Raw genomic sequence first — 17,348 nt, 5'->3', positions numbered from 1 at the left:
GTGACTTTTTCAAGAAAACTATCACCGTTTTACAAAGCACTTTCTTCATTTTACTACATATTAATTATCCCCTTTTGTGCAAAAGGAGAATAAAAATCGGCAAAACTCCTGTAACTAAATTTCTACATTCTCATTTTAAGTTTGATCAAAAATCACAAAACAAACCCCTTGAAGTAAAACAAATATAATCTCAACCCATTTTGATTTTCTAGCCTCGCTTCGATTTGTGATCTTAAACTTAAATCTTAACACTAAATTTCAATTTTACCATCTAACGTTCGCACTTACCGGTGATGGGATGAATGCTGCTCTCAGTTTCTCTATAATCGGAAGAATAATGTCATTAAGACTTTGTTTCGTGGTTAAAAACAACCTTTTAATAATTCATTCAAGTTTTTTTTGTACAACGTGTGACGAAGTTTAGTTAAGTCTCTCTACAATTTATTATTTGTGTTGCGACAGCGCTACAGTCCCAAATATGTATAGCCGAATTCCATAAAAATCAAACCCTTTACGTTTCTTTGGTTTCCCTCAAGACAAATTAAAACTAAATTTCCACTACCTATGAATCGAAAAGCAATTTTCTAAACAACTGATGTTGTCAGGGGGTAATCGAGGGAATGAATGAATAATATCTGCAGTTTTAGAACCGTAACTCCCCGCTAAGAATTCGTTTAGTTCCTAAAACTGAGGCCATCGGACTATGACAATCTCGCATTGTAAGAAATAAGAGAAATACAAAGAAAATTACAATAAAAGAAAACCCCAAAAGAAAGGTGTACCGAGGCAAAGCTAGTTACTGCATGATAACTCCATCAAAAGCAGGTGTTTTATCTCATACTTTTAAATTGTGAAATACTAAACATCAAAATTTTACCGAGGCGAGTGTCTCACTTGCCTCATGCTGGCTATGGCCCAATACCTTTTTTTATCAAGATAAACTGATATTGCTCCAGACATGGCTGAAGCGCTATCACACGCAATGTACCGAAGCGGTCGTAGAAGAAATGACAAAAGAGTTTTCACCTAATTTTATCCCCCCAACCACAACTAAAGCAATTTAACGGTTGAGAAATAAATGCATGATTCGACCGGAGAGAAATACACTGTTCAAAACTAGTATTAGTAAGCATCAAGGAACCTCTTAATCCGAGGAATAAGTTTTCTTGCAGATGTTTTTTTTTAATTACAAATGTAGAAAGATTCTGTAAACCTAGAATCTCGCAATCCTCCATTTTGTTTCTCTTAAATCCTTCTCCTTCCTTAGTTTTATTCGGTACTATTTGGCTGTTTAGCAAGAAAGCCAATTTATTCCTACAACACTTCACAAACCCCTGTCCCCGGGTTTCAATCTTTCATCGCGCTGAACAACTTTACTGAGGGGTAAGTATGAATGGTTTAGGATATGCCAAGAGATACTCGGTATCAGTACCCGCTTCTTACCCCCCCCCCCCCCCCCCCCTTAGTGCGTCTCCGTCGCATCCTGTGCTCTGTTCAGTAAGTATGCGCTCAGTGAAAAGGGACAGTTTTTCTTGCTCCAAACAATGTCGTAACAAAAAAACACATTTTGTTTAGATTCGATCTCTGCTGGACTTAAAAAGCTGGATGCAGTGCCAATACTGTGCCTAAATGTCTTCAATATATCAATAGCCTGAGTATCAGGCCCTCAGGGGAGAGGAATCAAAGAAAATACAAAATGAGCGGGAATTTGGTAAAGTGCGAATATTTGCATGGTTTGACAGCGCATCACGTACAACTTCAAACACTAAAAGCTTACTCGAGACTTACTTGCACAAAAAAAAGAACAAAAACTCATCACGAGGATGGGGAGTTCAAGTAAGCATTGTGTTGCTTAAACATAAATAACCCAGCTATTGCAATTTTCACTAATAAGCTTATTTGAGACATGGCTAAGCACTCGAAAGCACAAACAACAAAAATTAACCATGAAATGCAGGAAACGATTGTATCTTATTCGAGTAGCCATCGTATCATGTGAATATAATTATATCGCTTTTAAAACAATTCCATGCAATTTTCACAGATTTATTTTAAAAATTAGTGGAGTGGTTTAAAAAAAAAATGTGAACTATTCTACAGTTTTTGTTTATCATCCAGAAAGCTTAGAAACTATTACAACTTTTAACACAGGAAGACCGGTAGTCTGCGCATAAAATATACCAAAATCTTGCCTGCTACTGTTGCTAACGGCGCGTTTTTTCCTATCATTCTGGAATGGGAATGGTTGGTAGAGAATGTTCAAAATAGTATTCGAGTCATTCTGCTACAGGTAGAAAGAATGGGTGGAATGGGAACGGGATAAACGATCGCACGCTTTTTCTATTCTAATCATTCTCATTCCGGAATCACGAGTAAAAAAATCGTCCTAAGTATCCACTATTCCCTTTGTTCCAGGTCTTTCAGACAAAAGAACCTATAAGGAAAACAAAGCAATTGTAGATCAGCTGTTCCGAAGATACTAAAGAGAGGTTGAGAAGAATCCCGAGAACCATTTCGCGGACCTCGTGCACTGCCATATGCTCATCGAGAAGTCAGAGTAAACATTCTGATAGTGGCGTCTGCCAAGTTCCAGGTGTCCTACCGGGTATCCTGTGCTAGGATATGAATCGAGTTGCGGCATGTGGCCTGGGAAGAGCTCACTTACAGAATAAATGGTTTCCTCTGACGGCACAACTCTTACAAATCTTTGAAAATAAACAAGAAAAAAAAACAATTGGTCTCATTACAAAGAACTTTCCCTTATTTTTGTTGCTTACCAAACAAATTAAGCTATTTCTTTTTTGGTTGCACTCTCCTGTTTTAAACTCACCTTCACCTTAAAAAATGCTCTTAGACACTGTTTTGTTGCCCTATATCTTTGTTCCCTCAATTCATTATATGCCGGGCATTTTATCATAAAGTGTTCCTCTTCCTCGACTTGGACCAAGCATATTGGGCATATTCTTTGTTGAGAGGGAGTGTACGGTTTTGTGTGACGTCCTGTTATGATAGCCAGTTTAAGGTTGCTTAGTCTCAGCTTTGCTAGCGCAACTCCTGGGTTAACATTTTTAACTTGCGAGAGATAATCTTCATAATTGTGAGCGCTATTTAATTTCCCCAAATGGTTTCAATTTGTTTCTTTGTCGAGGGTCTTTTCTTTCATCGTTATAAATTTCATTTAGCCAGATTTGTAGCCTACGTGCATCCCGTTTCACAATTCTTATTGTATAACATATATTGTAATACAATAAGAATTTTGAAAGCGGATATACGCAGGCTACCAGATTTGTTGTTCTATATCTGTAAGTCTCAGTCTGTCTTATGAGATTTATTGGTACTTTCTGCGTTTCTTTTGACGTCCTAACAAATTTATTTTGGTCTTAATTTCTTAAAGAACCCCCAATATTTCAACGCTCTACATTAAGCCTGGGTTCGCAGTGGGAATCTTCCCATTTTAGGTGTACGTATTGAGTCGTGGGTATGGAGTCGTTAGTGTGGATATGGAGTAGTGGATATGGAGTGGTGAGTATGGAGTCGTAAGTGTGGATACAGAGTCGTAGGTGTGGGTATGAAGTCGTGGGTATGGAGTGGTGAGTATGGAGTCGTGGGTGTGGGTATGAAGTCGTGGGTATGGAGTGGTGAGTATGGAGTCGTTGGTGTGGGTATGTAGTCGTGGGCATGGAGTGGTGAGTATGGAGTCGTAGGTGTGGGTATGAAGTCGTGGGTATGGAGTGGTGAGTATGGAGTCGTGAGTATGGAGTCGGGGGTAAGGAAGCCGTTATTGTAGGCATTTTTGGGCTTATTTCGGATTGATAATTTACGCATCACCAAGAGCAGAACCAAAACATTTAAGAGTCCAGCCTTTCTATTTATTTTTATGTTCTCAAATCCACTTTTTTCTCTAAAATATGTTATCATCAATTCCATGTAGTGAATGAGACACTGACACAATGTTGAGACGAGTGTAGGTTCTTTATTTTTTCAGAAACTTTACAAGTTACTGTCAAACTTTAAAAGATCGCATAGCCCCTCTCTTTTAGGTACTTTGTGCTATTGCTGGTCAGGCTGAAAGTATTCTCTTATTGTACTAGAACGGAGTAGATACCAACCCTCTCGCCATTTGATATCAAACATTCATAAAGATAAAACATTTAAAACAGTCGAGCAACATATCGAACGCAACTGACCTCGCAAAATAGTTAAATTGAAAAAAAATTCAAACATTTTAGTGGGGGTAGGAAAGACTTGTATGGACCTATTCCAGCAAAGACTGTTTCTCACTCTTAGCCCTATTGGAAAGGGTTTTCTTTCTACCTTCTTAAATGTTAAAAATTCCATCTATATAGTCCATCTATATATCTATAAGTAGCATTATTCTCAAATTATCCACCTTTCAAATGTTAAAAATGCTCCGTTTCTCTTGGAATGTGATTAACACTCCTCCGTCGGATATCGAATGGCCATTTTTGCCCAATAGCTACTTTACTATTATTATGCTTAGTCTTGTTTTGTAACTCTGTGCCAAATATTCAAAACTTGCGTACATGCGGGACCTGCTATGGTCCGCCATCTTGTTATAGATAGTCTACGTTAAGCTCCTCATCTCGTTGCGTCACGCAACGCCGCGTTTTCCGTGACATCATTGTAATGTAGCATGAAATTTTATTTACCTAAATAAATTGAATACATTTTTAAACGTTTCCAGCGAGAAAAACACCACTAGATTTACGAAACATAGCAGTTTTTCATCCTCTCAAAGTTTTATCGCTCAACGCACCCTCTGTCCCGTTCCTGGATCCTTTGAATCCTCCGAACATGTACAAAAAGGAGAGAACAAACCAAAATCATTTTATTATAGCCAATAATAATTTTTGCTTGGTTTAAATGCACCCTTAGTAATTCATTGTTTTTTCTCACAAATTTCTTAGTTATTCGTGCCTGTGAAATGTAACGTTTAATATAGGATCCTTGTGGATTGTGCGGGAAAGAGTGTTACGCGCTTCCCACATTTATTTATTTCCTGGGTTAAAGTCAAATCTCAATTTGAACTTAATTTGGAAAAGTGTGAAATGGCTATCGATAGCTAGTGGTTAAAATCGGGAAATGTGATTTGTCAAAGATTCTTATTGGAGTGTCTCTTCAAACTACATTTCTTTTCAGCGTGAAAACAATGAATCTTTCACTCTAGTAGAATGGGACTCTTTGCTAGAAATGCATTCTATTTTTCAATCATTTTGATTGAAACAAACGATTAAAACAGCTCGAGAAGCTCACACATTTGTTGTCTGAGCCAATCAAAACCTCCAAAACAACTTTGCCAAGTGAGTGGCCAATCACAAATTATTATATATATTCTTTCAAAAGCCATGACGTCACCGAACACGATTATCGCCGGCGTTGGGTTAGACGCTACTATAGGATTTGCTTCGCGAGTAAGCGGCCACTCGAAGGCTAGGTTTACTCAGCTGTGTTTAGCTTAATTTTATATAATGTGAATTTACTGGCGTGCTACACTAAAACATCAGTTACTTGCATCCGTAGAGCACTACTCTCAGAGCTGGGATGTCATTGAAACCTTGGACAACAATGCGGATTCTGCGAGCAAGAAACGGCGACGAGAACCAATTATAGACGGGCGTGTTGTCGTCAAAGTTGCCTGGAAACACCTGAAAATAGGGGAGAGGCAAGAAAAAAGTATTATCAAGAAAGCATAAGATAAGAGATGGACACTTTGGTATTACTCGCGCGCCATGTCGATTCCGAATCTGGCTATTTTTAGTATCCCATCACCCCACCACTGCGCGTGAGCATTTGCATCTTGTTGTTTGCCGCTTTTTGTGACTTGAATCCAAAAAAAAAACACCCTATCGGCTGGTGTATACTGGCGAGATCTTGCAATGGACACACAGACATACATCATTGCTCTATCGGCTGGTGTATACTAGTGTGATCATGCAATGGACCCGAATTTCAAAGTCTCTGGCTGAGAAGATGGGACATGATGCAATTGAAACAGCATATACTTTATATAACCTTATATAACATCTCTTTGTGTTTATTCCGTTCAAACTACACAGGTCAGCCGCAACTTTAGACCATGACCGCGCCACGAACTCATGCGGCCTTATCGGCTTTTTGCTTGACTCTTGCTATGTTTTTGGCAGATATCGCATTTAGCCACGAATTCTATTTGATCTTTGTGGCCATCCGAGGCCAATACAGGGTGTCCCTGGCCCTGAGCAGGCATCTATGCCAATATCGATATCTATGCCAAGATCAGCTCATCTTGAAGGGTTAGCTCATTACATCAAAGTACGCATGAACACATTCCGGGGCATCTCGTCTCGTCTCAGGCCACCCGCGAAGGATGACTTCTCTTAGGACCTGCTGCACCGGATCATCAGCCGCTGCATGTTTCAGTTGCTGCCATCGCGCCGCCGTGACTGCAAGTCCCGCTCTTTGATCGACCTATTCTAGATCAAAATTGTAAATTCGCATGCGTTAACCTCTGGAAGATATGCGCGGCTTAGGGTTTCAGCGAGAAACATGTCTAGTAGCTCTTTCTCGATCTGTGCGTATCGGGTCTCCGCTGAGGTTAAGGCTCGGGAGGCATATGCGACCGGCTGGCCGTTTTGCATCAACGCTGCTCCTAAACCTGTCTGAGATGCATCGCATTGAAGAGTAACCTTGTCCTCCAAGCTGTAGTATCGCAACACTGTTGTCCTCATGATGGCTGCCTTTAGGTCTGACAGGTGCGGTCGGAACTTGGCTAGATATTGTGCTAGACCCAACAGTCGCTGTACTGCTGCCTTGTCGGTAGGGGAAGGCATCTCTGCGATTACTGTCAGACCTTTGTCCAACGCGACATGCCCTATGAACAGCACTTTTCGTTTCCTCAACTTTATCCTGTCCGGACTCAACCGGACGTTTCGCGCGTCACATAGGTGCAGGAATGCTGCCAGGTTCCTGTCATGATCACGTGACGCTTCCTCGAAGCTGTCTTCATACCCTACGGCAATGAAATCATCTGTCACCACCTCGATTCCTGTCAGGCCCTCTATCAGCTCGTGTATTTTGCGCTGGAATACCTCCGGCGCCGAGGAAATTCCAAACCTCATCCGCTTCCACAGGCTGTTCGTCCAGACGGACATACCAAAATCCGTTGCGTACATCCAAAACCGTAAAGACCTTTGCCTTATGCAGGCACGTAGCTATATCTTCATTAGTTTGCATTTGATAGTTCTCTCCTAGTATAGCGCGATTGAGATCCTTCATATCTAAACGCACTCTCAGTTTCCCATTTTTCTTTGGTGCTGCCACTAGGAAGCTGATCCATTCTGTGGGTTCTGTTACATGCAAGGTAATCCAGTGTCTTGAGCTTCGGTCTTAGTGCCACGGCGATCCTTCTCGGTGCATGTTGCACTGGCTGTATCGCCGGGTCTAGCCTTATGGCGTACTCGTCGTTTAAGCTCCCCACGACTTCCTCGAAAACCTTTTGGGAGTTGGGAGAGCAACTCCTGTTTTCCCAGAGCCGTTTGTGGCTGCACTGGGAAGACAGGCGCATTACCGGTGTCCGGTTTGTTTAGTCATTGTCCCGGTACTGTAATAGTGGAGCATCGCGTGAGCGGAGCCCCATACCTAAGAAAAAGTGGTATATAATATGTAAAACAAATATTTGGTAACAAATATTGGTAACCCATCGACTCGATTTTTTGTGACGCGATGTCCGTCCGTCCGTCCCTTCAAAGCATCGTATGACTTGGTCATGTGATTTGTGACGTCATCGATGACGTCACTAGAAGCGAAATATGCTGACGTCATCAAAATAAATAATATTTATATCTCACGAAGGAATCATCATATGGCAACCAAACTCGGTAGGTGTCATGTAGAAATCAAGGGAAATGCAACAATATGGTCACGTGTTGTGTGACGTCATCGATGACATCACTAAAAGATAAAATTAATTAAAAGCAAACACTTTCGTTTTATTTTGCTTTTAAATTTATTAAAAGCAAAAACATTCATATCTCTTGAAAGAATGATAGGTGTCATGTTGGTGTCAAGGGTGGTGCTTCACTATGTTTACGTGATTGTGACGTCATCAATGACGTCACTAAAGGCAAATTATACTGACGTCATCAAAATAAAAAAAACATTCATAGCGGGGCCGCGCGCGGAGCCCCATAGGTATAGAGAAATGGTCTATAACTATGCGACTCAGTTTTTGTGGTCAATGACGTCAATGTCACAACGAGGCCGTCGAGTTGCTTGTCGCCATATTGGATTTAAAAGCAAGCAAACAATCTGCGATGTGATTGGCTAATACGGATAGCTTCTGCAAATCAGATAAGACAAGTGGAGAAGCCATTCAAATGTTTCTAGTTTATCAAAATCGGCCCGGATACGTGTGAACACTTCAGCAAACTGAGCCAGATTTTGCGCGGGTCCGCACAAAACTGACTGCAAAGAAGCCAAGAATTGTCGAAAAAGAAGTTCTAGAAAAAATTCATTCGTGGGAATGCTAACCACGAACATGAACTTGTCTAATTATGTACAAAAGACTGTAAAGCATGGTTGAAAGTTTTGAAGTGTCAAGTCTTGTGCTCGAATCAAGGTCAGCAGGAATATTATAGTAAGCCACAAGATAAAGAAAGAAACACACAAGCTATTATAATCTTATGGACACATCCTACAAGTGCTCCTATGTTTGGTTCTTGCGACTGGCAGACGTAGGTAAGTTGGCGTATTGTATTAAAGTACTTAGCGAAACAATCTTCCGGAGTTGTTTTGTTTTCAAACTTTGAACACCTTTTTCATTGTAAAACTTATTACTTACTAAAACTTGTAAACTAGGCTGCATGTATTTATCAAATTCGATCTCTAAAATCTGCCATTCACCATATATCGTAGGAGAATAAAAACTATTCGTGAATGAATTGACTTTCTCTAGCAATAATAGAGATGAGACCAAAAGTGATTTTTAATTCATTTCAATGAATGATTGGTAGAATTCTCACTAAGATGATCAATGCTTAAAATAATTATTTGGGTAAACCCCATCTTTCTTTTGAGAAATAGATTGAGAACTGGTTTCCTAAAACCTAAAAGAAATTGAGAACTGGTCTAATAAAACCCTATAAGTATAATTACTTATACCCTATAAGTATAAATAATTTGTGAAAAACAACATATATTAAAAAAACACTTTAATTTATATCGACTATTCTGGTTTGATTCTAAAAAAAGCTGCATATGCTGATACTAGGACCTTGAGGATCCGTTATGACCTAAAAATATTCCTTGTTTTTATACCACCTTACAATATTTTGAAAAACCCTCAATGTTTTTTACCAAACCCAAAACTTTTTTGTTTTCTTAAATGTCACTTATTTATATAATAATTATATAATGTGGTCCCAAAGAAAAATTTAGGTTTCATAGATAATCAAGACAGCTATTTTGTAAAGGAGCAATATGCTCAAGCTTTTCTACATCTTTTCCTATAAAAGCTTTTTCAACCGATGGTTCATCAGATCATAAAGCTTTATGGAACAGAAAAGTTCATTTATTCATTTTCTGTTATAAAAATCATTTTAGGAAATTTTAGTTGGGACAATTGCCCAATTGGGCCTCCGTGCCCAACCCTAGTGACGTCATCGATGACGTCACTAGAAGCAAAAATATGCTGACGTCATCAAAATAAAAAATATTTATATTTCACGAAGGAAAACTATTCCGATTTTATTACATATCAATCAATAGCTGTCGTTTTTTTTAATGGTCTAAAAGAGCCTGGGGCGAGAGCGCGGGAGACCTGCGATATTCTAAAACGTTAAGGACTAGGCTCCATTTCCAAGATGGCTGCCTGAAAAATCGTAGTAAACACGAATTCCTTCAATTTTACATGGAAATTCTCGACTTAAAAAGTTCTAGAGCCATAAAAAAGCGAAAAAAAAAATGATTGAAGCGGACTCCCAAATATTGCATGTAATGGCTAATAAGAAAATAACCGAGCGAGTTAGAAAACGACAGTTTTTAAAACAAGATTGACTGATATGAGAACAAAAATACCCATATCTCATTAACAAAACACCATATAACAACCAATCTTGGTATGAAGGTGTCATTGGGGTGCACCAATATTGTCACGTGTTTGTGACGTCATCAATGACGTTACTAGAAGCAAAAATATGCTGATGTCATCAAAATAATATATATATATATATATATATATATATATATATATATATATATATATATATATATATTTCATTAAAGAAACTTCGTGTGGCAACTAAACTTGTTATGTGTCATGTAGATGTGGGGGGAAGGGGGTATAACAAATTGGTCGGGTGATCATTGAAATCGTTGACTTCGTCAAAAACAAATTCCTAATAATACTTAATATTTTCATCAATTATTAAGCAAAAATAAGCAAAGATTTGGTCGTTTTGGGCTATATTATCTTCATTCCTACACAGGCCTTCCGCCCAAAAATCGGACGAATGTCGTCATTGTCCACTAAACGGCAGTCCATTAGGTAGGACTTTCCCTTTCTCTGCACGTCAAGTGGCACCCACCCAATTACTTGGATTTTCGAGCCTCAATACGGTACTAGCGATGCTTCCTTTGTCCTGACCTTCTCCAACTTCTCGTCTCCAGAAGCTTCGTTGTATACCTTTAGAGGTACCGCATTGCATTGCGCTCCCGTGTCGGGCTGGAAGCGCATGAAACTTCCAGACTCTAGCTGAGAACCATCTAACTTCACCGTTGATATTTCGTCGGCCTGGTACATCCCTTTTTATCTTCTTCATCATCTTCCTCCAGCGCTTTAACCTACTGCCGGCATTTCTACGTGAAGTGATTGCGCAGTCCACATTTCCGGCACTCCTTGCTGAACGCTGGGCACGATTCCCGAATTTCCGCATGTCTGTAGTTACAATTACTACATTCCTTTCGTTGTTGTTGTTTTCGACGAGGTTTTCTTGAGCTTAATTGAGTCTCCACCATACTATTTATCTCCTACTACTTTCATTTGGGCGATCATGCTCTCCGAATCCCTGCATATTTCATCGGTCCGGGCAAGGGTGGGCTTGGATTGATTCTTGCAACAGGCGTTCTCGCACCTTGGAGTTTTATGAAGGAAAACCAGAGTGACCATAAGTGGTTCGCATGATGCATTCTGTATCCCCAAACAAGAGTCCATTGTATGTGGGACTGCACAAGTATCTGGTTCACGAGCACGACTGTTTGGGCTTTTTGTATTTGGGCGTCATGCGCAATATAATTTATCGCCACTTACTCATGAGCTGGCGGTTTGAAACAAAATTTCAATTATTCCACTTTTCCCGAGAGCTGGATACACGTGACATTGGACAAGTTAAAGAGCTTCCCACGGAAGACATCATAACTACGCCTGGAAGAGTCAGACGGGAGGTGAACGGAAATCTTTAGTAAAAGGCAAAAGATTTACTCGATATGAAAAAAAAAAACAGAGTGACCTTATGTGGTTCACACGATGCATTCTATATCACAAAACAAGATTCCATTGCATGTGGAACTGCAAAAGTATCTGGGACGTCTTGCGCAATATAATCTATCGCCACTTACACATGAGCTGGCGGTTTGAAACAAAATTCAGTTGTACCACCTGGCGCCAATTTTTCATCTATGTAAGCCCCGCAAAAATACAGGGCAAATAAAAAATGAGTGATATACTCATTTCAATGCTCTCCCCTACGTAAATCTTAAATAAAAGTCAAAAGATTTAATCGATATGTAGTCCAATCAATCTACGGTTTAAGTTCGGACTAATTGCAAAGTGTTTGCATTAATTAAGTCTCCCCTTATAATATACTAAGTCTAAAAAAATTGGAGCACGCAAACACCTCGAAAAACCGCATCAAATTCCCCCATACAAGGCTTGTATGAAAAAACACAGGAATCCCAAATCATGAAAATCACGAAAAATACACATACTTTAAAATCAATGTCTATCGTTACGGGTCTTTAGAAGAAAAATCAAGCACATCATGTAATCCTGTAATTATTATCCTTAGTTTAAGTTTGTTTGATTTTGATCGTTTATCTCAAGTTTATTGTTATCTTTCCGCAACCCTGCTTTCAGTTTTAATTATGAAGTGTTATTTTAAATGCAGGACCCCAGTGATATCAGACACAGTCTGAAGGGGCTTATCCTGTCAAAACATTGGTAAAAAAATATAAATTTGTGATGTCATCATCACAATTGTTGTAGACATTCAAACCCTTTAGACAGCTCTGAAAGTTCTTGCGGAAATATCGCCCTTTTTTAAAAGACCGTACACTGAAAAACATTGCACGGGTGTCCAAGCCGAAAGCGCAGTTAATGTTGATACCTCTCAAGTGACAGGTAGCACAACCTCACAATAGGCAGTACCCATTGACAATGACGTCGTACATGCTACAGCTGTCGTTTCAGCGCTCAATTCTAGTTAATCCCCAGAAGACCTTGAACAACATTTCTCCTTTGAGCTCTAAAGTTTTTCTCCAGCATTGTAAGACTTTATGATGAGTGTGGCAGAATTTTCTTTAAATGTTGAGCAAGTACCCGAGGAAAAGCGGTTGTGGCACAATGAACACGGAAGCTGCCATAAATAAGCTGCTAGGGAAAAGTTTTAATTTTATTTCTATTTCTCATTTTATTATTTGCTTTTTATCCATGCGCTTCTTGGTTGTGATACCACCTTCCATGGATACGGGCGTGAAAGGGGCATCGTTCAAGAAGCTTGTCTCCTTACCCTACATCCGCGCACACGCAGCTGTTAACAGGACAGAGCTAAGAGAGCCCACAAAATCTATCCCCAACTTCAGCTGCAGCCATGTTCCACAGTTCCAAGTCCCAGTATTCTATCAAGTCAACCAATGGCGATAGAAAGGCGGTCTGAAGTCTAAGCCTAGATGTTAGTCAACGACAGGATGAACCCTTAACAGATCTTGAGAGAACTCCAGGACTGCAGCACGTTTAGTGCTCCTGCCGCATGAACAATCTCATATCAAACATATTCCCCACGGACAGTGTCCTTCGTATGCATTGCCTTTTATGGGCATTGATGCCCATATTTAGAAGAGCTAAAGTTTTCCCGCTCCCTGATCTCCAGAAAACATGGTGAAAAATACTGATTCCTTTCAATTTGAGACTCGAGGCAAAAATGTGTCAAAAAAACTTTATCGCTTGGTCAAATCTTTATCACGAAAGTCTTGAAAAGCCCTTAGACCCAGGCTTCCAAGAGATTGGCCGAGCGAGATTTAAGGTCACCCAAATATTGATATGGCGCTTTCGCCCTACGACCAATACAAAGGGTCATCGTGTACTAATTCCCTCTCAATCGGGTCTTAATTTTAAAGAAATTATAGAAACTTCCGACATTAAAGAATCTATTTTCACAGAAAATACGATACCATGAGAATAATTAAGTATTAAGTATAATGTGTGTCCATACACTTTCTTGATTTTTACTGAATCAATGACATTATTATTGAGAGCTACTAAGCACTATTTCTATGAGAACCTGTTTTACATCACGTATAGTCATTTATGAAAAAGAAATGTCTGCAAGATCAAAGTGGTGGATAGCTAAAAAATATGTGTACTTTACCCCTGGGCAATAAATAATATATTTGACCATTTATCAAATCAACAGTGATTATCTCAATCGATGGTTACCTTTCGTCGCAGTGTGCGTCATCATGAACAATACTTATCGTACAAACCTATGACTGTCACCTTCACGTGACTACAATTCATGAGCAATATGCGGTCGGAAATTAATATACGGTGATCATCTTTTCGCAGTGCTGAGTTAAGGTAAGTCAGGACACGCCGTGATTCTTTTCAGCTAGAGATACATTGTGTCATAGGATTATATACAAGTTTATAGTAGTATACAGAGGACTAAACTAGACCACTTTTTACAAAGCGAATAATGGACCCGGGGGTCGAAGGATAAGAAGAAAGATCCAAGTAAAAAAAATAAAGAAAAATAATAAATTTTGAATACTGACTCGACCGTAGTTTGTGCCTTACAGAGACCACGCTATACGTCTACTTCGTCGGACGACCAAATGCCTTGTTACGACTTCGTGATACAGCAGTTGTTTTTAAGAAGATTTAGGTTTCGTAGTCAGACTGGGCTGCTAATTGGCCCTCTCTGAAAAAAACCAATTCTGGGATTAACATTTGAACAGTAAAAGCAGGAGAAAGAAATGAAAACGTGTAAAAAATCTATAGGACGTACTCTCATTCCTTCCTATACCCAGTCATTAGAGAAATTTCATTTTGTGTTCGAAATTTGTTAAAGAAGGCCAATCACGCCGCCATTTAATGCTCCCTCAAAACAACGACCAACGAAAAGAATCCATTCCCATCGGCTAATCCAAGATACTTTAAATAAAAAATCGTTAATAAGGTATTTAACGTCAATCGCGGGTGTTTTTTTTCGTTTTCTTGCAAATAATCCGATGTATTTTCGACTAAAAACAATAATAAAGGAGTGGTTGATCGACATTCTTTAAGTGGAATCCTTTAAGAGAATCGATTGCACGAGCTCGACCATGGGCTCTAGGATAGTCGCACTTCAAAGTGATGTCTTATGCCTTGGTTAGTGGTGAATAATTACACGTATTACTTCCATTTGCCTTGTTTTGCTCCTCCAACGAGCTCTGTCCATACGTACCTAATATGCCCTAATTAAAATAGTTCAAATCATAAGTCAATGGGTAATTTAAAAAAAAAAGCTGGGGGTAGAGTTTCTCATTTCCAGGCGGTGTTTACATATCGCGTCGTTTAAAAGGTCGTAGACGAGTAGGGACATAGCTCGCTGGAAGAGCGAGAATAAGGCAAATACAACCAGTTGAAGAAGAAATACGTGGTTTATCTAACACTAACAAAACATTTTTAGCATCACTTTTGGACTAAAACTATCCTAGATCCCGTGGCTCTACGCGGTGTGGCAGGCGTGCTATGATCTAGATCTCCCCACGGAAAGCATAGTACATGTTTTCTCATGTGGCTCACAAACACGCTCTTTTAAAGATAAGGAAAAACTTCCTTGTTGCCTTGAAGAGGGGGAGGTGGCATATCCGTGGAGAGGGCGCTTTTCCTCGATATTTGGTCTTTTCCCCGTTTGACAATATACTATACCATAAACTAGTGTACAATACGCTTTTCTCTGCATTATCAATGACAATCGGTGTCCGTCTTTCACCACCATTTGTGCACTCACTTGTATTTCATATGCTTCTTAGGGTTAGGTGAGGTTATTGAGGTTACTAGGGGTTATTGGAGAGGGGGTATAAAAGAGATGGGGGAGGGCCTACTATCTTTTAAATCAGTCTCAGTTACCCCCAAAAAATTGTTATTATAGAGGTTATTCTTATGCTCCCAAGATACAACTGTACAGGAACGGTGTTCCATCCAGTTACCTTAAAGTGTTTTTATTTACTCTAGCTTATCCTGGTTATGCACTTCTTGCAAGAATTCAACATCTCGTTATATCTTCTTCTCGCGGTAGTCACCACGCTTGGGAACACTGTGGTTGTGCTAGTGGTCTACAAGGACCCGTACAAACAACTTAGGAAGAACCTTGCGACCTACCTTATCGCGGGGCTAGCCGTCAGTAATCTCTTGCTTGTTGTGGGAGAAATTCTTCAAGCCGCTGGAAATTTCATTTACGGTGCAGATATTTATCACCTGCCGGATATAGCTATTGAACTCGCTGGAGATCTTCTGACTTATTTCGCGGTGGCTACGTCAGTATTTACTGTGTTTTCGCTTGCGATAGAGCGACTGTTTCAATTAAGGTCTATCTACCGACTGCGCTTGAGTACATCACGCGTCCTAGCTATCATCGCGGGAATTTGGTCATTGTCATTTTCAATCGCTCTGTGCCGTATTTTCCTCACAAGTTAGAATCACTTCACCACACCGTTCACTGTGATGTTTCTAACAGTCATTCTGATAACACTTTCGATATATTTAGAAATTTATAGACAAATCCTGCGAGTTTGTTCAAATAATGCACACGCTGATGAAAATCTGCCACTGATTAATAGCAGATTTCATTACCCGATCATGCGCGAAAGACTTCTGCACGCTGCCCACACGATTGGATACATCACGGGCGCACTAATTGTTCTATTGGCTCCTGTTTTCGCTGCGGAAGTGCTGTTCTATTTCCCGGAGTTGAGTATTTCAGACGAAACTAGAGAATTCATGTATGCTATTGCTCTACTTAATGCCGCTATAGACCCTGGGATTTATGGTTTTCGTACGCATGCGTTTAAGAGAGCTGTCCGCTGGCTGTTCACTCGTGAAATAAAGGGAAGAAGCCTTACCGTAGAAGAGGTTTGAACCGTAATCTCAAGGGTAAAGGCAGTTTTATTAGGCGTGGTAGCCATAACTGTTACATTTGATGTTTTTCTACATATTTCAATAAACGTTGTCAGTACAAAGGCGATAGACATATGGCAGATCTATTCTATTTTAAGCGTTACGTTTGTAGGGCAAACGTTTTTGATTGATCAAGCGGTATGACGTCATCAACCCTCACAAGCTTTTGAACGAGTATTATTGCAGGCGCCATTATCGAAAACACAGAAAACATTCCGAAAATCCTGAGAAGTAATCTGAAAACAAGCTAACTGTGCGAGATATCTAAGTATATCTACATGCCTGGATATAAGGACATGAAGCTCTTCTAAAGGCGGTTCGGTTCTCTGATAATGCAAATGAAGATATAGATTGGGTTGCTTGCGTCGAAGAAAGTTTAGCAAAGACGTATGGAGACGGGAAACCGATCCGTAATACATGGAAATTGCATATCTTTATGTTCTTGTTGATACCCATTTAAATATATAAGCATCAAAGAAGTGACGGTTTAAAGGAGTACGAGATAAGGAGAACTACCCTCAACGAGCGCATTGTACTAAGAAATCAAGCAAAAATAAACCATAAGTGGGCCCCCGTCATGCCAGAGAGCGTCGAAACAATTCCTTTAAATGAAAATACACCCTTTCTAACATATTTTCTAGCTGATTCGTATGAGCCGAATAAGTTGCTTTTTTTTTTTTTTTTTTTTTGCCGCAAAAAGCCGGAGCCACCCAAAAGGTCAGGTGACCTTTTTGCAAGTCGCCTATATGCGTCATCTATCTAGACACATTTATTGCGCGGTGTCGAACGTGAAAGTCCTTTTTTAGAGCTCTTAAAAAGATTTCGATGAATTTCAAATTTCGTTTAGAAAAATATGTCACTTTCCGTATACTATGCTGTAAATAAAATGTTATAGGATTGCTTTGATTGCCCCTGA

The 17,348-nt window shown here is 39.6% G+C and overlaps 1 pseudogene; it reads right to left on the bottom strand.

The window, feature by feature from the left end:
• Positions 1–11,443: 11,443 nt before the first annotated feature.
• LOC116619059 lies at positions 11,444–11,483 on the bottom strand (annotated as a pseudogene).
• Between the last annotated feature and the right edge of the window lie 5,865 nt (positions 11,484–17,348).

Source organism: Nematostella vectensis, chromosome 13, assembly GCF_932526225.1.
Source record: "Nematostella vectensis chromosome 13, jaNemVect1.1, whole genome shotgun sequence".
NCBI classification, from domain to species: domain Eukaryota; kingdom Metazoa; phylum Cnidaria; class Anthozoa; order Actiniaria; family Edwardsiidae; genus Nematostella; species Nematostella vectensis.
The sequence above is the reverse complement of the archived record's forward strand: the minus strand, read 5'-3'. Positions and strand labels throughout refer to the sequence as shown.